The 23181-nt window shown below is 41.4% G+C and overlaps 1 pseudogene; it reads left to right on the top strand.

Moving 5' to 3' along the window:
* Positions 1-933: 933 nt before the first annotated feature.
* LOC114093529 (glutamine synthetase-like) lies at positions 934-23168 on the top strand (annotated as a pseudogene).
* Positions 23169-23181: the final 13 nt, after the last annotated feature.

The following is a 23181-nucleotide window of genomic DNA, read 5'->3' on the forward strand; positions in this document are numbered from 1 at the left end:
TCAGTGGCAGAGCGTTTGCCTAGCACTCGCAAGGCCTGAGTTCGGTCCTCAGCCCTGGATAAAAAGCGGGGACGGGACTAGAATATAGATCAGTGGTGGAGTACCCCTGAGTTAAAGCACTAGATTGCAATAAAGAAAAAAATGTGGGGGTGCTGGGGTTGTGGCTCAAGTGGTAGAGCACTCGCCTAGCACGTGTAAGACACTGGGTTCAATCCTCAGCACCACATAAAAATAATATAAAATAAAGTAAAGATATTGTGTACGTCTTTTAAAAAACCCTTAAAAAAATAAAATAAAGATATTGATTGTGTCCACCTAAAACTAAAAAATAAATATTAAAAAAAAAAAATGGAAAGCGTAGCTGGGGATATAGCTCAGTGGTAGAATATCCCTTATTCTGTCCCCAGTACTGCAAAAAAAGAAAATATTATATTTTGAATCAGGTTCTGAAGCTAAAGTTGGGTAGACTTTTAGCTAAGAAAACAAATGGAAGTCAACCATGTAAAAAGCAATAGATTTTTCAAGTAAATTCTAATAATGTATAGGGCCAGAATGTACTGGATTGAGAAGCTTTCATGCCTATAAAATTTTAAGACAGGGTCTAAATTGCCCAAGCTGGCCTTGAACTTGTGATCCTCCTGCCTCAGTCTCCTGAATTGCACCACCACACCCAGCTATATACTTAAATTGTGTGAGTTTTTGCATGGTATTGTTGGTAAACTGAGATGTGTTTCTTTTTTTCATTTTAATTCTATCATGATTAATATGAGGCATTTGGTGCAATTAGGGATTGAGAGAGCCCTTGAACTCCCAGCTCTCTAAACTTAGGGTTTTTAACCATAGTAAGACACTTTGACCTAGATGTACATATTTAACCCATGGCCTAAAAAACATTGGACCCTGTCATAGCATCTCTGTGGAGAGCTTCAAGTAATGAGAGACTGGCTGCTCCAGAAATCTATCCAGTGGATTGCTGATCAAAGAAGGTATGGCTTCATGAGACCTCGACCAACTTTTCCTGTCCCCATATTTTTTTAGTTCAAGGCCTAAAACCCATGTTGGAGCCAGTCTAGCTTTTCTATTTTCTTCTCTTTTTCATTTTGATTCCTACCAGAGCACAATGTGTATGCAACCTCCATTCCAATTTTCTGACCCTTTGGAGTTTGTGTTTTTGTTTGCTAGACCTTGCGATTTTTTTTTTTTTCTGGTGCCAGGAAGAGTGAATCAAGGGGCACTTAACCACTGAGCCACATCCCCAGCCCTTTTTTATAAAGTATTAGAGACAGTGTTTCACTGAGTTACTTAGGACCTCGATAAGTAGCTGAGGCTGGCTTTGAACTTGTGATCCTCCTGCCTCAGAGCTGGGTGCAGTGGAACACTGCACTCAATGGTTCTGGAGACTGAGGCCTGAGGATCCCAAGTTTGAGGCCAACCTCAGCAATTTAGGAAGGTCCTAAGCAACTTAGTGAGACCCTGTCTTAAAACTAAAAATAATAATAATAATAACAAAAAAAGTGCCCTCAGAACTGAGCATGGTGACACAAACCTGTAATCCCAGTGACTCCAGAGGCTGAGGCAGGGGAATTTCAAGTTCGAGGCTAGCCTCAACATTTTAGCAGTTTAGCATGACACTGTCTCAATAAAGGGATATAGTGGGCTGGGGTTGTAGCTCAGTGGTAGAGCACTTGCTTAGCAGATGTGAGGCAATGAGTTCGATTCATGGCACCACATATAAATAAATATACTTTTCAACTAAATAAAAGGCTCATCAACTTTTCTTTAGGTGTAGTTGGACACAATACCTTTATTATTTATTTATTTATTTTTACATGATGCTGAGGAACGAACTTGACATCTCGCATGCGCCAGGCAAGTGCTCTACCGTTGAGCCACAACCCCAGCCCCCTTCATCAACAATTTTTAAAATATTTGGAAAAAAGTGGGGATATAGCTGAGTAGTAAAGTAAAGTAGTAAAGTCCCTGGGTTCAATTTCCCAGTACTTAAAAAAATACTTCCATTATTTTACTCACTGGGTATAAAAGTGCACATCTGTAATCCCAATGACTCAGGAGGCTGAGGCAGGAGAATTGCATGTTTGAGGCTAACCTCAAGAATTTAGCAAGACACTGTCTCTAAAAGGGCTGGGATGTGACTTAGTGGTTAAGTGCCCCTGGGTTCAATCCCTGCTCCTCCTCCAAAAAAGGCCAGTGATTTGGTGAAGCCCTGAACAACTTAGTGAAACCCTGTCCCCAAAAACAATAAATAAAATGTTTTTTTTAAAAGGGGGGAACCTGCCGGTTGTTGTGGTTCACGCCTGTAATCCAGCGGCTCTGGAGGCTGAGACAGGAGGATAGTGATTTCAAAGCCAGCCTCAGCAACAGCAAGTCACTAAGCAGCTCAGTGAGACCCTGTCTCTAAATAAAATACGAAATAAGGCTGAGGATGTGGCTCAATGGTTGAGTGCCCCTGTGTTCAATCTCTGATACCTACCACCACCAAATTAAAAAAAAAGGAAACCTCTTTATTCCAGCTAAAATGTTTGCTTCTGGGTTTGGTTATTATCTCATTCTCTAGATTTCTCCCTAAAGTCAGATAAAGAAAGGGTGCTGGGGTTGTGCCTCAGTGGTAGAGCATTTTCCTATCATGTTTGAGTCACTGGGTTCGATTCTCAGCACCGCATATAAATAAATAAAATAAAGGTCCATTGACAACTAAAAAATATTAAAAAGAACTTCGTTTGGGATTGGTAACTGTAACATTAGGATGGGTAACTCCATTTGGGTTGGGTCTTCCTGTGGGCCTACACTCAGTCCAATGATCTCCTATAATTTTTTTTGTTGTTGTTGGTTTTTTGTTGTTGTTTTTTTGGTACTGGGGATTGAACTCAGGGGCACTCAGCCACGGAGACACATCCCCAGCCCTTTTTTGTATTTTATTTAGTTGCTTAGCGCATCACCATTGCTGAGGCTGGCTTTAAACTCGGGATCTTCCTGCCTCAGCCTCCTGAGCCTCTGGGATTTCAGGTGTGTGCCACCGTGCCCAGCTCTCCTATAAATATTTTTTAACAGAACAAAATCTTAAAACCTGGCTACAATCACCAGCTCTGCAAAAAAAAAAAAAAAAAAACTGACTACTGCTTGATTCTGCTGTTAGCCACCTCCCTCCTTTAGTATCTACCAACCTTTGGCAGATAACCACATTCCTGTCACTAATGAGAAAGTAAATGGAACTTATAGTCTATTGGTAACACATTCTAGAAAACATAGTTAAGCTGATTTACCTCACTCTGGAACACTTTTACCACTAGTATATAGTTTATATTATAGGAAGTCATAATGTCCTTTGATCTCCCCCCCCCATTTATGATACTAGAGATTAAATCCAGAAGCACTCAACTATTAAGGGATATCCCCAGCCCTTTTCATTTTCTTTTTAAATTTTAAGACAGGATCTCCCTAAATTACTAAATTGCTGAAGCTAGCAATTGAACTTGTGACCTCCTGCCTTAGCCTCCTGAGTCTGTGGGATTGTAGGCATGCACCACCACGCCCAGCTATTTTCCTTTAATTGTCACAGTTCTCTCCAATTATATGCATAGTACCTAAAAACATAGTCATGTATTATGGCTTTTTGCTCAAATTAAGGAGAGACCTTAATATAGGTAACTCATTAATCCTTTTTTGTGTGTACAAATAGCTCCAGCTAAAGGCCAATTTATTGTTCAAATAACCTATGGAATAAAAATAGGTATTTCTTTCAGTAAATCAGGCTTCATGGTTTAAATGAATTTCCATAAAACACATGAGGTCACATAATGTGGTGTAATAAATCTGGTCTTTGTCACTGGTTCCTGGCACAGAACTTCAAAAACCTTTGGAATTTCCTGAATGATGGGAATTTATTAAGCTAATAAAGTGACTCCTGGTGAGCCCCTGACTAACTTGAAAATTGGGGCTGGTCCCCTGAAGACCAACTGCGAGATTAAAAGGTGGAACTTTGGGTTAGGCCAACCTCTGGGAGGACAGGAGAGCTGGGGATTGAGTCCAGTCTTGTAGCCAATGAATTCAATCACGCTTATGCAATAAAGTCCCGTTAAAAACTCTGAACACCATACTGTAGTGTAAACTTTCAACTTAGTGAACACATTGATGGGCTGGGAGGGTGACACACCCTGACTCCTCAGGGAGGCGACATGGAAGCCACACTCCTACAGCTTGCCCTATTTATCATCCTTTCCATAGAAATTATTTTTACTTCACCCAGCACAGCTCTTCTTCCACAGGTGCTGTGGCTGTCAAAGAAATGGAGTCATCTACCAAGCTGGCTCACCTTACTACAAGCATTACTGAGCCCAAGGACATGGATTTGACCTCTATATAAGTCACATGGCTTTCCTTAGTTCCAAAGTTATAGTCCCTACTGAAAATCCTTGGCAACAGCCAATAAATGCAGGAACTATACAACACAAGGAACTGAGCATATGTGACTCATCAGTGTGGTGGAAAAACCTCAAAAGTTTGTGTCCTTTAAAAACACTGCAGACTAAATTAACAAACATGTTTGAAATAAAAGCAATTATTTAGGGGCTGGGGTTGTGGCTCAGTGGTAGAGCACTTGCCTTGCATATGTGAGGCACTGGGTTCAATTCTCAGCACTGCGTATAAATAAATGAATAAAATAAAGGTGTCAACAACTTAAAATTTTTTAATCAGTTATTTATTAAGCACTTTTTGTGAGCCAGACACTGTCTCTGTTTCAAGAAATGTTCTCAAAATTATTCCCTTTAATACTCAAATAATCCTTTACAAGATCGATACTATCAACCCTATTTATTTGGTTAACCAAATAGCAAAAAGATGAAAGGATTTGTCTGAAGTCAGACTTCTTAGCACTTTTCTGAGTTCTGCAAGTGGTTCTAGTGAGTTATGGAAACTAAGGAAGTCTTGGAAGCTCCAAAATTTATACCAGTCAGAATTTTTATTTCACTGAATTCAAAATTCACAGAATTTTTATTTCACTTTTTTTTTTTTTTTTTTTAATTTCAAAATGTGTGGGGTGGTTGGGCTGGGGATGTGGCTCAAGCGGTAGTGCGCTCGCCTGGCATGCGTGCGGCCCGGGTTCGATCCTCAGCACCACATACAAACAAGGATGTTGTGTCTGCCAAAAACTGAAAAATAAATATTAAAAAATTCTCTCTCCCTCTCAAAAAAAAAATTTAAAAAAAAAAAGTGTGGGGTGGCCTAACAACAAGTCCTTAAACCTACGGAGTCCTTCTCTCACTCCAGGTAGTTAAAGTCAGAATTGAATTGCACTGAAGTGCACCTATTTGTGGTGAAACCAAATAAATGATAAGATTTAGATACAACAACCACAAAGTTTCATTCTACAGTTGAGACTTACGTGCATATTTCACCATCGGGGTGATCTTTTGCTGAAGTTTCAAAAGCCAGAGTTTTCATTTGGGTTTAGGAAGTTCAGCTGTGGATATCAAAATATGAGTGTGACTAAGTATGTTTGAAAATACATGTTTAGGTGGGGTTGTGGCTCAGTGGTAGAGCACCTACCTTGCACATGTGAGGCACTAGGTTCAATCCTCAGCACCACATAAAAACAAATAAAACAAAATAAAGGCATAGTGTCCATCAACAACTAAAAAAAAAAAAAAACCATAAAAAAAGAAATACATTTAGGGGCTGGGGTGGTGGCTCAGTGGTAGAACGCTTGCCTAGCATGTGTGAGGCACTGGGTTCGATTGTCAGCACTGGATATAAATAAATAAAAATAAAGGTCCATTGACAACTTTAAAAATACATTTAAATAAAAAGAAAATACATGTTTATTCAAATGATCTTCCCAGGTTTCACTTGTCAAATGTCAGCCAGGATAACTTGGTTTTACTGAAACATCATAACAATCAAAAAAACAAAGATGCGGAGGGAGAACCTTAGTAATTCCAGAGCCCCATTTTTCTTCCAGTTGTGTGTGTGAGATGCAGGGGCTCTGACCCAGGAAACAGATTCAGGGTTCAGCAGGTAAAGCAGATGCAAGATGCAGGCTGGTAGACATGTTTTACTTGTGGCCATAGCCATTAGCCAGCCCCCAGCCAGTTCCATTTTAGCTCCCCTCCTTCCCTCCCCTTGGCGCTTTTTATATGCAGGCCAAACAAAGAAGGCACACTGCCAAGAGGGTATACGTAAGGGGCAGAGGCACACATGCTCACGAGTTAATATTTATGACCTTGAGACTGTACACTGAATCACAGTGTTTCTGGCCTTGACTAACCATAACAGTTCCCAGCTCTGGCCACACACTAAAAACATAGCCTGCCAAAAGTCTCTGTGAGGGAGCCTAACTACAGCCATTTGGGGGCTTGCCCCAACAGTGTGTGTGTTGTTCTGGGGATTGAACCCAGGGACACTCTACTTCTAAGCAACAAGGTCTCACCAAGTTGTCCAGGCTGATCTTGAACTTGCCTTCCTCCCTCAGCTTCCCAAGTAATGGGATTACAGGTGCACCACCACACCCAGCTAAAGGCTAAAGAATTAAAAAAAAAAAAAATAGTGGACCCTGCATCCCCCACAATCCTAGCCCATCTTATTCAAATTCTTTTATTGCTTTAATGTTCTCCAGATGTATCTATTAATTAGTCAGGGTTTAGAGCCCCTGTTATACACATACCAGTCATGTCCAAAAATGTCTGTTTTCACCAAGGAAAACAGATTTTCACGAATCTATACATTTTAGTTTAGTACAATTTCAATTTGGTTCTAGGTATCCAATAGTATCTGGATATTCGCATAAACATAAACTCAATTAAGTAGTAATAGTTCCCCACTGTTTATTTTCTTTCAGGCACAATGCAAAGAGCTAAAGCTATGACCTAATTTAAACCCTACAATAACTCTATGGATAATGTTGTTTTTTGTTTTTTGTTACCTGGGATTGAACCCAAGGGCACTCAACCACTGAGCCACATCCCCAGCCTTTTTTAGTTTTTATTTTGAGACGGGTCCTCGATAAGGTCCTGAGGCTGGTCTCAATCAAGTGATCCTCCTTGCCTCAGCCTCCCAAGTGGCTGAGATTACAGGCTATAAGCCACCACATTCAGCGTGGATACTATTACCAACACACTTTGAAGTGGCAGAAACAATTTTAGAGATGTTAAGAGATTTGTCCAAGACAGCATCTGGAAGGTCCTGGAGCCAAATTTGAATCCAGATGTTTGGCTTCAGAATTCCTGCAAAGTTACATGATTTTACTTCCTTTCTCTTCAAGAAATAAATTTAAAAATTGCTGACTAACAGCTTCAAAATAGCAAATTCTGTCTTGCTGCTAATTGTTTTTAGAAATCTTTCAAGTCTGTAATCTCAGGACACCCTAATAACCCAGATAATCCCTCCCATAGGTGAGAAAAGGAAAACAGTCTTGAAACTTGATTTCAAGTTTGCATATATTTGTTTAAAAACAATTGCCTGTGGGTTGGGGTTGTGGCTCAGTGGTAGAGTGCTCGCCTAGCATGCACGAGGCACTGGGTTCGATCCTCAGCACCACATAAATGTAGAATAAAGATATTGTGTTCACCTGAAACTTAAAAAAAAAAAAAAAAAAAAACCAAAAACATTTGCTGGTGCTTCTTATGTTCCAAAATGTATATTTCATACACAAGGAAAAAAACTAGAAAAGTCAGATGCAAAAGTTGGATTTTGCATTCAACAACCAATTTGGGTTAACAGTATCTACCCTATAAGGTTGTGAGACCTTATAACAGTATCTACCCTATAAGGTTGTGATAACAGACACCTATGATCCCAGTGATTTAGGAGGTTGAGGCAGAAGGATTGGGTTGGAGTCTAGCCTCAGCAATTCAGTAAGGCCCTAAGACTCTGCCTCAAAATAAAAAATAAAATATATTTTGGGGATGTAGCTTAGCAACAAAGTGCCTCTGGGTTCAATCCCCAGTGCCCCCCCCCAAAAAAAAAGTTGTAAAATGCTAAAGTGCTTAGTGACTGACAGAGTTTATGTAGTAAATGCTCAATAAATGACAGATGATTTTAGTATGAGTAGAAGCTGAGCTGCTGGGGATATAAAAAGCAAACACCACTGGTGTTTCTTAAGATCAATTTAGAGGGCGAGACCAGTATCAACAGCAGGGTATCAATGCTAGGAAGGGGAAGCCTGACACTGAAGCCCAGAGATGTAAGTTCAGAAGGTTTTATCTGCACTGGATCTTGAGGAATGAAGACAATTTTCTTATGTGATGCACTAATTATTCCAACTCATTAAAGTGTGAAAGTTGAGAGCTGAGAATGGGAGAAGAGTGGAGAGGCTGAGCGGCACAGCCAACTCCTCTCCTCTCTCTCAAGGCCCACCCACCACCTGCTTGCCACCCAGAACACCTTCCACCATGGCCACCCCCCCAGTTCCCACTTGAACAAAGGCATCAAGTAGGGGTATATGTCCCTCCCTCAAGTAAGAAAGCCCAAGCTATATATATCTGGATTGATGGCCCTGGAGAAGGACTTCACTGTAAGACCCACACCCTGGACTCTGAGCCCAAGAGTGTAGAGAGTTGCCTGAGTGGAATTTTGATGGCTATAGTACTTTTCGGTCTAAAGGCTCCAATAATGACATGTATCTTGTACCTGCTACCATGTTTCAGGACCCTTTCCCCAAGGATCCCAACACACTGGTGTTCTGTGAAGTTTTCAAGTATAACCGAAAGCCTGCAGAGACCAATTTAAGGCACACCCATAAACTGATAATGGATATGGTGAGCAACTAGCATCCTTGGTTTGGAATGGAGCAGGAATACACTCTCAAGGGCACAGATGGCCACCCTTTCTGTTGGTCTTCCAATGGCTTTTCTGGTCCCCAAGGTCCTTATTACTGGGTGTGGCAGCAGACAACGCCTACTTCAGGGATATCGTGGAGGCTTGTTACCAGGCCTGCTTGTATGCTGGAGTCAAGATTACGGGGACAGGGCTGGGGATGTGGCTCAAGTGGTAGCACGCTCGCCTGGGATGCGTGCGGCCCGGGATCGATCCTCAGCACCACATGCAAAGATGTTGTGTCCGCTGAAAACTAAAAAATAAAATATTAAAAAAAAAAATTCTCTCTCTCTCACTCTCTCTTTAAAAAAAAAAAAAAAGATTACGGGGACAAATGCTGAGGTCATGCCTGCCCAGTGGGAATTCCAAATAGGACCTTGTGAAGGAATCCACATGGGAGATCATCTCTGGGTGGCCCGTTTCATGTGAAGACTTTAGAATGATAGTTACTTTTGATCCCAAGCCCATTCCTGGGATCTGGCATGATTCAGGCTCCCACACCAACTTTAGTACCAAAGGCCATGAGGGAGAGATTGTTCTCAAGTACATGGAGGAGGCCATCAAGAAACTAAGCAAGCGGCGCCAGTACCACATTCATGCCTGAGCTCCCAAGGGGGCCTGGACAATGCCTGGCGTCTAACTGGATTCCACAAAACTTCCCACATCAATGACTTCTCTGCTGGCATGACCAACCATAGTGCCAGCATCTGCATTCCCCTCGCTGTCAGCAGAAGAAGAAGGGTAACTTTGAAGACAGTGGCCTCTCTGCCAAGTGCGACCCCTCTTCGGTGACAGAAGCCCTCATCAGCATGTGTCTTCTCAATGAAACCGGTGATGAGCCCTTCCAGTACAAAACTAAAGGGACTAGACCTCAGCCATCAAGCCTCTCCTCGTTCTGGAGCCTACTCCAGCTCTCCACCCTCATCTCTTGTCCTGCTTGTCCGGGCAAGGTTTTTTTGTTTTGTTTTGTTTTTTAATTCCTTGTGCCCAGTTAATCTTGCTTTCTTTGGCCAGGACAGAGGTGTTTTTTCTTTTTTCTTTTTTTTTTTTTTTTTGAACCCAGGGCCTTGAAAGGCAAGCATTCTACCAACTGAGCTATATCCCCCCACCTCACTGAAGCTTTTTTTTTCTTTTTTTTTTATTGGTTGTTCAAAACATTACAAAACTCTTGACATATCATATTTCATACATTCGATTCAAGTGGGTTATGAACTCCCATTTTTACCCCAAATACAGATTGCAGAATCAAATCGATTACACATCCACATTTTTACATAATGCCCTATTAGTAACTGTTGTATTCTGCTACCTTTCCTATCCTCTACTATCCCCCCTCCCCTTCCCTCCCATCTTCTCTCTCTACCCCATCTGTTGTAATTTAATTCTTTCCCTTGTTTTTTTTTCCCTTCCCCCTCACAACCTCTTATATGTAATTTTGTATAACAATGAGGGTCTCTCTTCCATTTCCATGCAATTTCCCTTTTCTCTCCCTTTCCCTCCCACCTCATGTCTCTGTTTAATGTTAATCTTTTCCTCCTGCTCTTCCTCCCTGCTCTGTTCTTAGTTTCTCTCATTATATCAAAGAAGACATTTGGCATTTGTTTTTTAGGGATTGGCTAGCTTCACTTAGCATAATCTGCTCTAATGCCATCCATTTCCCTGCAAATTCCATGATTTTGTCATTTTTAAGTGCTGCGTAATACTCCATTGTGTATAAATGCCACATTTTTTTTTTATCCATTCATCTATTGAAGGGCATCTGGGTTGGTTCCACAGTCTAGCTATTGTGAATTGTGCTGCTATGAACATCGATGTGGCAGTATCCCGGTAGTACGCTCTTTTAAGGTCTTCAGGGAATAGTCTGAGAAGGGCAATAGCTGGGTCAAATGGTGGTTCCATTCCCAGCTTTCCCAGGAATCTCCATACTGCTTTCCAAATTGGCCGCACCAATTTGCAGTCCCACCAGCAATGTACAAGAGTACCCTTTTCCCCACATCCTCTCCAGCACTTGTTGTTGTTTGACTTCATAATGGCTGCTAATCTTACTGGAGTGAGATGGTATCCTAGGGTGGTTTTGATTTGCATTTCTCTGACTGCTAGAGATGGTGAGCATTTTTTCATGTATTTGTTGATTGATTGTATGTCGTCCTCTGAGAAGTGTCTGTTCAGGTCTTTGGCCCATTTGTTGATTGGGTTATTTGTTATCTTATTGTTTAATTTTTTGAGTTCTTTGTATACTCTGGATATTAGGGCTCTATCTCACTGAAGCTTTTTAACTTGCTAGTGGGAAACAGAGCCATGCTCCTCCTCCTCAGGCGTGTCTGATAGGCATGGTTGTGAGATGCAGCATGTTTGGGGGGAATGGGTGGGAGGCTGGGTGGGGGTACTTTTTCTTCAAGGTAGCTGAAAGAGGAGGCCTGGAGAGGTTAGGTTAATATTCCCCCTTGTGGTGGAAAGCTCTATTTCTTAAGGTATAAACCAACTGCAGCACTTCCCTTGCTTGGGGCTGCATGTCCTCCCAGGGACACAAGGCTCAGTAAACTGATAGCTCACTCTATCTTAAAATAAAAAGTTCATAGTGATTGGTCCTTCATTTATAACACAAAACAGAGCAGTATTTTTATATTTAAATATAAAACCAAAAAAATTATGGGTGCGTGGGTTTTTTTTCCTGGTCCCTGGGTGTTAAACTTGAGGCAAATATTTTGGTTTAGAAATAAAGGAAATTCTTTACAGCAGGGGTGGGGAGTGTTGTACTGGAAAAGTTGGTTACTAGGAGCTCTTAGCTTCATTACCACTTAAGAGTTGCCCTGCCCTGTCCACCCTTCTTTAGGAGGTGACCCTGGACAGCTACCAAGTGGATGCACATTATTGGTGGTCACCTGAGCCCAGTGGCGAGGTTTAAGATACATGTAGTTGTCCACTTGGGTTTTGGGGAGCGAGTTGGCTGGCCTATATAAACATGTTCCTGACAGGAGGTGTTGGGTTATTTTCTGGTGAAACTAGCATGTCACTAAAGTGGGCTTTTTTTTTTTTGGTATCGGGGATTGAACTCAGGGCCACTCAACCATTGAGCCATATTCCCAGCCTTATTTTGTATTTTATTTAGAGACAGGGTCTCACTGAGTTGCTTAATGCCTTGCCATTGCTGAGGCTGGCTTTGAACTGGTGATCCTCCTGCCTCAGTGTCCTGAGCTGCGGGATTACAGGTGTGTAGGCCTTTTGATATATTATTATTATGTTTTTAGTTGTTGATGGACCTTTATTTATTTTTTTAATATTTATTTTTTAGGTGTAGATGGACACAACACAATGGCTTTATTTGTATGTGGTGCTGAGGATCGAACCCGGGTCCCGCCTGTGCTAGGCGAGTGCTCTACCGCTGAGATCAATCCCAGCCCTTCCGATCTTTATTTTTTATTTATTCATTTATATGTGGTGCTGAGAATCGAACCCAGTGCCTCATGCATGCTGGAAAAGTACTCTACCCCTGAGCTACAATCTCAGCTCCAATACATTACATTTTTTAAAAGCAAAACAGAAGTTAGATTTTAATCAGGTTTATAGGGTTTTTAAGTTTAATTCTTCAAAATTTTCTCCTTCACTTTAGCTGTCTCCTTCTACTCTTCTCTTGGGGGAGTTGGGGGCAGGGCTGGAGTAAAAATACTTGATATGTTGTATCCTAGTGTCTTTTCTCCCAGTGTAGAATATTCCTTTCTTTGTTAAGATTTCTTAGGGGGGTTATTCCTTTTTTCTTTTATAATAAACAAACCCCACCTCTATCTTTCATTTTCCCTACTGTTCCCTGGTTTTTGTGCTGGTCACAGCAGGCCAGCTCTGGTTTTTCTCTTGCCATGGCAACTTCTAATTGCTCAGAGAGAGGTAGGTGGGAAGTTTATTCAGTAGCCTTCTCCAGAGAGGACAGAGATCAGGGAATTGATAGAAGGGCCACAACTGTGTTTTTATGATTCAAGTTGGCCTTTTAGTCACTTGACCTGAAAGCTTTCTGCTTCTACAGATCAAGTAAGAATTTAGTAGGCTTCCTACTATCTCAATTCCAGGAACACAGTGATTAACTAGCCAATGCCAAAGAACTAGATGAGTTATGATACTCTGATTGTTGCTTGGCCTCTGCTGTTCATTATAGTGTCTACACCAACCTTGTCTCTAACAGCTGAATGCCACCATTTAGGCCCTGCCATTCCAAGATTCAATTATTCACACTGTTTTTTTTTTTAATATATATTTTTTAGTTGTAGGTGATCATAATATCTTTATTTTATTTTTATGTGATGCTAAAGATTAAACCCAGTGCCTCACACATGCTAGGCAAGTGTTCTACCACTGAGCCACAACTCCAGCCCCCATATTGTCTTTAATAATTTTTCCAAGTGAGGGATTGTTGTTCCCCTGTAAGAACCAACCTACAAAGAGCAAACATGGAGCTCTTTAGGGATGTTGGGGCTTCTCTGGCAAATCTATTTGTCAATCTTCTGGATCCTTTAATATGGGTAAGGAAGTTTTGGTTTGTTTGTTTAAATGGTACCAGAGACTGAACCTAGGGGTGCTTAACCACAGATGCACATACCCAGCCCCCTCCCCCCCTTTTTTTTGAGACATCTCACTTTGTTGCTTAGGGCCTCACTAACTTGCTGAGGCCAGCCTCAAACTTGTACCCCTCCCAAATTGCTGGGATTACAGGAATGCTGCCCCATGCCCCCTGAGGACTGAGACCAGGGGTGCTTTACCACTGAGCACACTCTAACCCTTTCTATTTATTTTGAAAGGGATCTTTTTAAGTCTCATAGGCTGGCCTGAAATTTGTCATCTTCCTGCCTCAGCCTCCTGAGTCACTGGGACTATAAGTCTATGCTATCACATTCTGCCCCAGCCTCCACTTTTTTTGGGGGGCGGGGGAGTAACAAGGATTGAACTCAGGGGCACTTGACCACTGAGCCACATCCCCAGCCCTATTTTGTATTTTATTTAGAGACAGAGTCTCACTGAATTGCTTAGGGCCTCGATGTTGCTAAGGCTGGCTTTGAACTCAAAATCCTCTTGCCTCAGCCTCCTGAACCACAATTACTTGTGTGTGCCACCCAATGGGCCACCCAACCCTTTTTTAAAAATTTTATTTTGGGACAGGGTCTCTCACTAATTGCTCCAGCTATCCTTGATCTTGCAATCTCTCAGTCTCTGGAGTTCCACTTCCTTAAACCTTTAAATGCCTTCCACTATGGTTAAGAAAGTCTGGGGAGGCTGAGGCAGGAGGATGGAGTGTTCAAAGTTAGCCTCAGCAATTTAGAAAGGCTCCAAGCAACTTGGCAAGACCCTGCCTCACAATAAAACATATTTTGACTCAGTGGTTAAAGGCTCCTGGGTTCAATCCCCCATAACAAACAACAATAACAAAAAATTATAGAAAAAAAAGAGGGGGCTGGGATGTAGCTCAGCAGTAGGGCATCCCTGGGTTCAATCCCTAGTATCACAGGGGGAAAAAAATTCTTTCCAGTATGGTAACCCAAAGGAGATTTGCCGCAGTCTGGCTGGGCACAAAATCACGAGCCACTCACAGCCTTGTAGATTCAAACAGCAACTCTTTATTCCCGAGCTCACACCAGCACTCTACAAACACGTTCTGGGGGAATTCACGTTCCGGGCCCAAATCACGTTCTGGGCAAAACCCCAAAAATCCTCTCTGAATCCCACGAGAACTCAACGGGAACTCAATGAGCAGGCGCGCCTGAGGCAGCAGGATATGCCCTATTCCCAGCAGGGTACACCTTAAACCTGGAACCGCCCTAAACCCGGATTGTCCTAAACCGGGAACGCCCTAAACCCCGATCCGCCCTAAACCCGGATCCGCCCTGGTCCTTGAGCAAGGTCACCTTACATGCAATGACACTGCAAATGACCTGGGTCATGCCATGCGTCATTCTTACTTAGCAATGGCCCTCAGCAGAGATTAAGTTTTTCCAACTCATTCACAGTGGGCCATCCTTTGATTCCTGTTTCAGCCAACTAACCAAACTTAGCAGTTTTCCTAGCTCCTTTTGTTGCAACTTTAAATGCAGAATCTGTTTAATGCACTCATAGCAACAAATTTGACCTAAACCAACTTCAATATGCTTCCACATTATCCCATAGCTTTAATATTCATATTCCCCAAATTTCTGCTGATATTCATGAGAAAACTTAAGCAGTTCTTTTGCAGTATAGTGCACCTCCTCCCTGTTATATTTTATTTGGTACTGGGGATTGAACCCAGGGGCTCTTAACCCAGTCCTGTTTAAACATTTTATTTAGAGACAGGGTCTCACTGAGTTGCTTATTGCCTTGCTCAATTGCTGAGACTGACTTTGAACTCATGATCCTCCTGACTCAGCCTCCTAAGCTGCCTGGATTACAGGTGGTGCTACCATGTCCGACAGTCATATTTTATACCTGAACTTTAGAGGTCTGCTGGGGATAGTAGAGGTCTAAAAGCAGTGAGGGTGTTAGGGATGGGTCCTCAGAGGCATCAGCACTTTCTTGCTTGGCAACTGCTTCATAGGAAGCCATTACACTTTCGGGATGCCAAAGCTTCTAGGGTGGGGAGGTCACTTTGAAGCCAGATTTAAAATTAGGTAGTCAGTGTAGTTAGGTAAATCGGGTCTAATATCATATCGAGTGAAATCTAAAATGGAGGCCATGCTGATAATGATTCCAGGAAGCACAGGACAACTCATGGAATGTTAATGAAGTCCCAGAAAGGCCCTAGGCCAAAGTCCACCCCAAAGAAATGTTAATGGAACCCAGGAAACAGCCCCCAACAGATTTAGAGATAGCCCATCCCAAAGAAGTGATAATGAAGTCCTTCCTGCCCAGATTACTTGTTTGGCCCACCTGTGTCCCAACCCTTCCCCCTTACACTCCATCACCAAAACTATAAAAAGGGGAGACGACCGCACTTCCATGGATTCCACCTCTTGGGTCCCCTTCTTCCTCCAGGAGAAGTCTTTTCTGCTGTCCTTTAATAAACTTCTAATTTCTACTCTGACCTTGCCTCGGCGTGCTTCTTTGGTGTTATTCTTCAACATTGGGGAAGCAAGGACTCGTCACCGGTCAACAGCGGTAACATATTGGAGGTCCCACCGAGATTCTTCTACACTGAGGTAAGCCTTCTCCACGCACCCCATGTCTGTCTGAGGTGCATCTTTCTCTTTCTTTCTGGAGGGTGATGTGGGCACCCGACGGCTACTTAAATGCAATTAGTGTAGCCGCCACTCTTCAAGACTCGGGTGAGAGGTTTCCTGGCCTAGGCAGCTCTCAATCACCTGTTCAACACAGAGCAGGCATGTTGGGTTCTGCCAAAGCCGCTTCCAACTTTTCTGTCTGGGCCCGGAGAGCAATTGGCGTGAGTACACAGTGTCCCGAATCCCGATCTGCCTCGGATACGTGGAGGTGGAGGAAGGAGTTTGGAACAACTGCGGAATTCCGGTCTGGGCTACACTCAGACATATTCCTAAGGTTCCTTTCTCTTGAGCCCCCTCCCGACAGCCCTCAGGGGTATCTAAGGTGGTCGGTAGATGAATGGCACTGAGGGAAAGCCCCAATTACATTTGCTTCCATATGGGCTACGCAACACTCCCAAATCCGCATCCATTCCCTCCTGGATGCTCCCCTTCCTTCGCAGGTCAGAAATGTTAGCAATTCAGGTTGTAGGACTGAGAGAAAGGCATGGGATAATTAGTAAAATCTGCCCAGGTTCCCTAAGGTGCATAGGTAACTTTCACTAGTCTGTTTTACCACCCAATGTTTAAAATGTGCTGTGTTCTTTAAGCTGCTAGAGAGGCATTTTTAGAATCAACTCCTCTGGTAATCTCTCTGATAGAAAGTGCTACCTTACAACCAGTAGATATCCCTTAACCCTTAGGCGATTCCTTTAGTCTACGGAGCAAAGGCAACAAAAGAGTGCATGATTCTCTTTTGCAATGGGTTTTTAGTGGCTGGGAGGATAAGCAGTAATGCCCTTACGTCTGAATCCTCCCAGGGTCTCTGGCACAGGGCAAACTGAGACCCTAGCACTTTGCTAAAGGGGACCAGAAACCCCTTGGCCAAGCAAGGTGAGAGATGGGGTTTCTGGACCGTTTAGGAAGCTCAAGCTTAGGGAGACGTCCCTAATGAGAACAGTTTTCTCCGGCGCAGCGCGGGCGCCTGAGTCCTGTTTTCTTCTCACTCAGACGGGAGCTTCTCTCTCTCCAATACGCCAGGTGCACCACTAGCCTGCGTATTGAAAAATTGGGATAGATTTGACCCTCAGACGCTCAAGAAAAAGCGCCTCATTTTCTTGGCCTGGCCTCAATACAAACTCTCTGGAGAAACCTGGCCACCAGAGGGAAATATCAATTTTAATACAATTTTACAGTTTGATAAAATTTACAAAAAAAGGAAATGGTGTGAGGTGCCGTATGTTCAGGTTTTCTTTGCTCTAAGGGAAAATCCTAAATTATGCCAACAGTGTAAAGTAGACTTACCTATGATGTCTGCCATGAAGAGAAAAAATCTTGGGGACTCACTGAGGAAAAAGAATCAGGAGGACCCACAAAATCTCCATCTGCTGGCCTCTCTGCGTCTGCCCCAACAGGCAAACCAAATATATTACCTCTCCAGGAGATGCCAGGAGAATTTGGGCAGATCAAAGTACATACCCCCTTCTCCCTTCAAGACCTAAGGCAGATAAAAACTGACTACTGGAAAGTTAGGAGATATGCCAGATTGCCTGGGTTTGGACCTAACCAAAGGAGCTAATCCTATAAGTAAAAGGAGAGACTGAGGGACTCCCAGTAGCTGCCAAAGCCATTTCACTTTGGGGAACCTCCTCATTCCTTCCCTGCACTGTAAGGATTACTCCACCTCTGTCTACTTAAAAAAAAAAAAAAGAAGAAGAAGGGACACTGAATGCAGTAAAGTCGTCACATTGAGACCCTTGATTTTACACCTATAGTTGCCCCTATGTGAGAACATCTGGTCCACTCGTTGGGAAATCTATGGTGCCACTGATGTAGAAGTCATAATTAAATGGGAGTTAAAAACCTGGAGAGATTTTTTTCTTATCTGGTCTGTTTTAAAGGTTATTATAGATTGTTTTCTGGGGATAATCTAGGCTAAATGTGTGTCTAAAAGATGATGTTTCATTGTAACATCTGGTATCTAAATGAGTTTGAAGCATTGCATAATCTTGCAGTTAAAAGTTGGGTTTAGGCAATTGTTTACTTTGTGATTTCAGATAGTTCATGCTAGAAACTTAAATACTTAGGATGGAAAATTAACGAACTCTACTTCCAAGTTGGCAAGTAACTCCCAATCATTTAGTTTTATTTTTTTCATCAATTTTTGAACTGGGTAGCCTGAGAAGATTTCACTAGGTGTACCAGTGCATTAATTTGGGCAAGGATAGTAAATTATGATTTGGTATCTGTTCCTCTCAGTGTGCAAGATTTAGGAAAAAAGTGTTGAATTGGAACGTTGGTCTGGCTTATTGAAATGACATTGAATAGCAACAGTCTTGGGAATTTTCAAAGCTTAATTTTGGATATACATGGTAGTGTGTGGTTCTCTTTTAAAATTTTTTTCAGGTGATTTAATGTAACTTAATACTACTTTAGGAACTTCAGAACAAAGAAAGTGGTTTAATGATCCTGAAGAAATTTCTTCTGATGGTAGCCTTTATATCATTAAATAAGATCCTATTTTCAGTTTTGTGTGAGCAAGTTTTTCTAGTGTAGGAAGATGTAAAGGTATGACATTTTGAGAATTGTATCTTAAACTTGTATCATAATTTTCAGCATCCAAACCTGAAAATTGTGCCTTATGGCCATGAGGCTTCTCCTCGAAATTCCAGCTTTTCTTGCTCCTTCCAGACCTCAGGCAGGATTTAAGTTGAAATGCAAATAGAAGAAGCCTGGAGCTCAGAAGGAGACAGATCTGAGGCCCAAGGAAAAAAAAAGTAAAGGTGTCTTTTATCTGAACTCAAACTAGATTAAACCAAAGAGTAAATTGTATGGCATTTACTAATTACTGGCTGGTCAATTTTTTCCTAGGACTTTTGCCTTTTCTTAGATTCTGTATTTTTTTTTGAGCTCACGATTTTGATCCTACAGACAAGTTAATGTTTTTCTGATAAGTTCTATTTTTGATCAACTGGAGTTTTTTTTAAACATTGCAATGAGATTTCACCTGAGAAAAGCTACAAGGCCTTTACTATTGTGTTATGTGTTACACTTGGTTACGTGTTGTATGTTGGTATGTCTGTATGTGTGTATGTCCATATATCATGCAGTGATATGACAACTGATAGATATAAGGAGCACTCATGAAAAATTAAAAAAAAATGGATCCAAATATCTTTGATTCACATGATTCAAATGGTTCAATTTAAATGAGGTAAACAGATAAAAGTAAAGACGTCTTTAAAATTAATCTTATAAGTTTTTCTAGGTGTTCAAAAAAGGCCCTAATAAAATGTTGATGTCTATGAAATAATCTGCCTAAATTCAAAAATTTACAAGTATTGTTTCAAAATGTGAACAGAAGGAGATTAACAGATGAAAAAGAGAAATTAAAAGTTTCTAGGTATGGATTTAATAGAGGGAAAATGTGTTTCTGGATAAGAGTCTATATGATTAAGTAATTAAGAGGGTTTAAGTAAGTGATATAAAGAAGGTCTGTGTAAGTTGGTTATAAGTGTAAGTTTTTGAGCAAGTAATCTTAAAGAAATTAAACAGCTGGTTAAACAAGTGCTGTTGTTTTAGAGAATTGTGCTATGTTATTTCTTTAAAAGCTAAACTTGGTTAATATAAAAACATCAATGTAATTGTGGTGCTATTAATGTGTTCATATCTTCCAGGTATACAAGTCTGTAAGGTAGAAGCTTTAGAAAGAGCATTATATCAAGCTGTGTTCTAAAGTTATATGGTAATTTTAGGATTAAAAGAAACATGTTGGAGATTTATTTATATCATTTGTGTTCTATAACTGGACTTGTTATCAATAAGTTATGTAAAGTTCTATGTTACTTTTTACACTGAGATACAATTTAAATGTATTTTTAAGTTAATGAGAGCCTAATCTATGTAAAGGTTTTATTGCAAAACACAAAAGTACTTTGCTACTTTTCTACAAAAGGTTAAAAGCTTTCAGCTTTTCTTTAATTCATGTTTTAGGTGTGATATTATATTGTGTTAGCTAAAATTCATGTGAACTTGAGCAACAATTTATGTAGGCTTTATAAAATGATGTTTAAAAAACAAAGATCAGCTTCAGAACTATAATACTTAAGATTTATGAAGAACCCCGCCTTACCTGAGATAAGGCTCTGTGTCCCATCTCACTACATGTGAAAGTGACTATGAAAGAAGTAGGCCAGATTTCAGTACATTTAAAGTTGTGTCCAAAAGTTGGTTTTTGTCAAGATTACTAGGATCTCAAACAGAGGATTATAATGTATAACTCTACCAAAATTCAAGGTAGCTATTGCATGAACTAAATATGTTTTTACTCTTGATAATTTTATCTTGTAGTTTTCTTATAAATGGTCTAAAGATTGCCTGTTAATGTTTTGCAGACGTACTGATTTAAGAACACACAACCTGGGTTAATTTAAGATAAGGAGTTATCACCTACAGGATAGAGAGATAGACATTAAAGCCCAGTACTCTTAATATAAGGCTGTTGAAACTTATTTGCTGGATGTTTAAGATTAAGTTTTAAAATTAAAGTTAAATTAAAAGGGCCAAGAAAACCAATATTTGGCTCTTGCCCTCTGAGTCAGTCTAAATCCAGGGAACAGGAGACTTCTCCAAAGAGCTTTGCAACTCTGGGCCACATAACCTCCCGATCAGGGAGATTAATGAGACCAGTGGAGGACAGAAAGCCAATCAGTGCATTTGCTGTGAAGAGGAGGGTCATCGGAAAAGGGAGACATCCCTGATACTTCCAAAGGAAGCCACATGGTCAAGCAAGGCCTGGACCCATCCTAGTGCAAATGGCACTAGCGGAACTGAGAAGCTGCTGTAAAGTTCCCCCAGGACTCCCAGGGAAACTCAGCTGACTGTGAACAATAGATAGAAACAAAAGTCAGTTTGACTTGCTTCATCTTAAACACTTAGCAAAGACAGTCAAAGCCAAAACACAGCTATTCCTGGGCATTTTAAATGATAATAATAGTTAAATGTAACTTCCAAGAATAAGTAAACTGGAGGCTGCAAAAGAGATTCTCAGACAGGAATGCCTGATAACTATCAAAAAGAACTGCCAGAATAGTTTTTAGTTTAAAGCCTACAGCTATTTCTAACCTACACAGGTAGGCTTAGTGTTTACTAGTATGGTTATCCAGCCCTAATTAACAGAATTAAAGATTTCTCTATTAGACACAGAGGTCATACTAGTAAAAGGATTTTGCAAGATCAGATGACATTAAATTATTAAACTGTATCTTAAGGGAAGGACAACTGTAACCCTAAAAGTTAAATGTTGTGTTTACATCCCTGACAATTCTGACAATGTGACAAATATCCTTAAAGATTTACATGCTCAGATAAAAGCCATGTCCTCAGCAACTTTGTCATGGAAACAATATCTTAGCTCCTGGTTCTCTGGTACTTCCTGGTGGAAAACATTGTTGGTCTTTGTCTTTGTCATCATACTCATTGGCATATTCCTGTGCTGTGGCATTTATTGTTGCATCAATCTGGTTCCAGTACTAATAAATTCTTGTTTCTCTTATAGACTACCCATCACTCAAATGGCCTTCCAGCCTATTACTTCTCAATCGGACTTCTATCATGGACCATTCGATAGAGCCAATTTTTAAAGGGGGACTCCAAACTGCTTGCCCCACACCGTCCCTTTTCAGCCTGAAGAAGCCAGAAGGATCTTCGCCCCCTTTCCTTACAGCAGTAAGGAGTTCCCCAAATTAGAGGGGGGAATGAAGCCAGATTTAAAATTAGGTAGTCAGTGTAGTTAGGTAAATCGGGTCTAATATCATATTGAGTGAAATCTAAAATGGAGGCCATGCTGATAATGATTCCAGGAAGCACAGGACAACTCATGGAATGTTAATGAAGTCCCAGAAAGGCCCTTGGCCAAAGTCCACCCCAAAGAAATGTTAATGGAACCCAGGAAACAGCCCCCAACAGATTTGGAGATAGCCCATCCCAAAGAAGTGATAATGAAGTCCTTCCTGCCCAGATTACTTGTTTGGCCCACCTGTGTCCCAACCGTTCCCCCTTATATTCCATCACCAAAACTATAAAAAGGGGAGACAACCGCACTGGTCAACAGCGGTAACAACTTTTGCAGGCAAACGCGATTCAATGGAGCCCAGCCTGGTGGCATACGTCTGTAATCCAAGCAACTAAGGCTAAGGCAGGAAGATCACAAGTTTGAGACCATCCTGAGCAAATTAGCAAGACATCCCTGCCCTCACCTTAAAGAAAAAAAAAAAAGAAATAACAAACGTGTGGAATAGATATACTAAGGATATGGGAGTATGATGGAAGCAACTTGAAGCTGGATCAGGTCAAATGATGCAGTGCGGTGGTAGAGTTGAGCACCACTGGGTTTGATCCCTAGAGAGGGAGGAAGGGAAAAAAAAACTCAATGTGCCTGATATTGTGAGGGTATTTCAAAGAGATCCAAGCATCTGGATCTGGAGGTAAGGGAGGCAGGAGTATTAATGTAAGATTAGTTAAGAGGATGAGGTTACTAATGGAACCAGATTGATAAGGCTCCTTCAACCCATAAGAACTGTTTCGGTGATTTGCTTCCAGGGAGGACAAGGTCGTTCTTTCCAGCTGATAAGCAACACAATACAAGACACCATCTTTGTGGTCTTAAGAATTTGCAAAAACCTAAGAGACCCATTATCATATTTAATGTTCACTGCTATATCTGGTTACCACAGTAACCAGAGGAAAACTTGAAACGAATCCAAAAAGCAACACAGTTTTCTAAAGGACAAACAATGAACAGGTAGCCGAGAACAGTCACAAGATGGAGGACAATAGAGTGAAGAAAAGACTCCGCAAAAGCATACGGATAGAACCCTACCTCTGTGGGGAAGTCACTCTAAATGTAGGCCCTTCTGCACTATTGGCTCGACTCCCACTCTTTTTCTTTTTCCATTGGCTACCGGTTTCTGACCTGGGTCAAAACAGCCAATCGCCTCGCTCCGTACAAAAAGCTCGTCCTATTCGCTGGGGAGGAGGAGCCAAAAGAACGACCGGGGGCGCTTGCGCAGGCGCGCGCCCCGCCGGTTAAAAGCGGATCCTGGCCGAAGGCGGTGCCGCGGTACATGAATATTGATTACGC

The sequence above is a fragment of the Marmota flaviventris genome, chromosome 9 (assembly GCF_047511675.1).
Source record: "Marmota flaviventris isolate mMarFla1 chromosome 9, mMarFla1.hap1, whole genome shotgun sequence".
NCBI classification, from domain to species: Eukaryota; Metazoa; Chordata; class Mammalia; order Rodentia; family Sciuridae; genus Marmota; species Marmota flaviventris.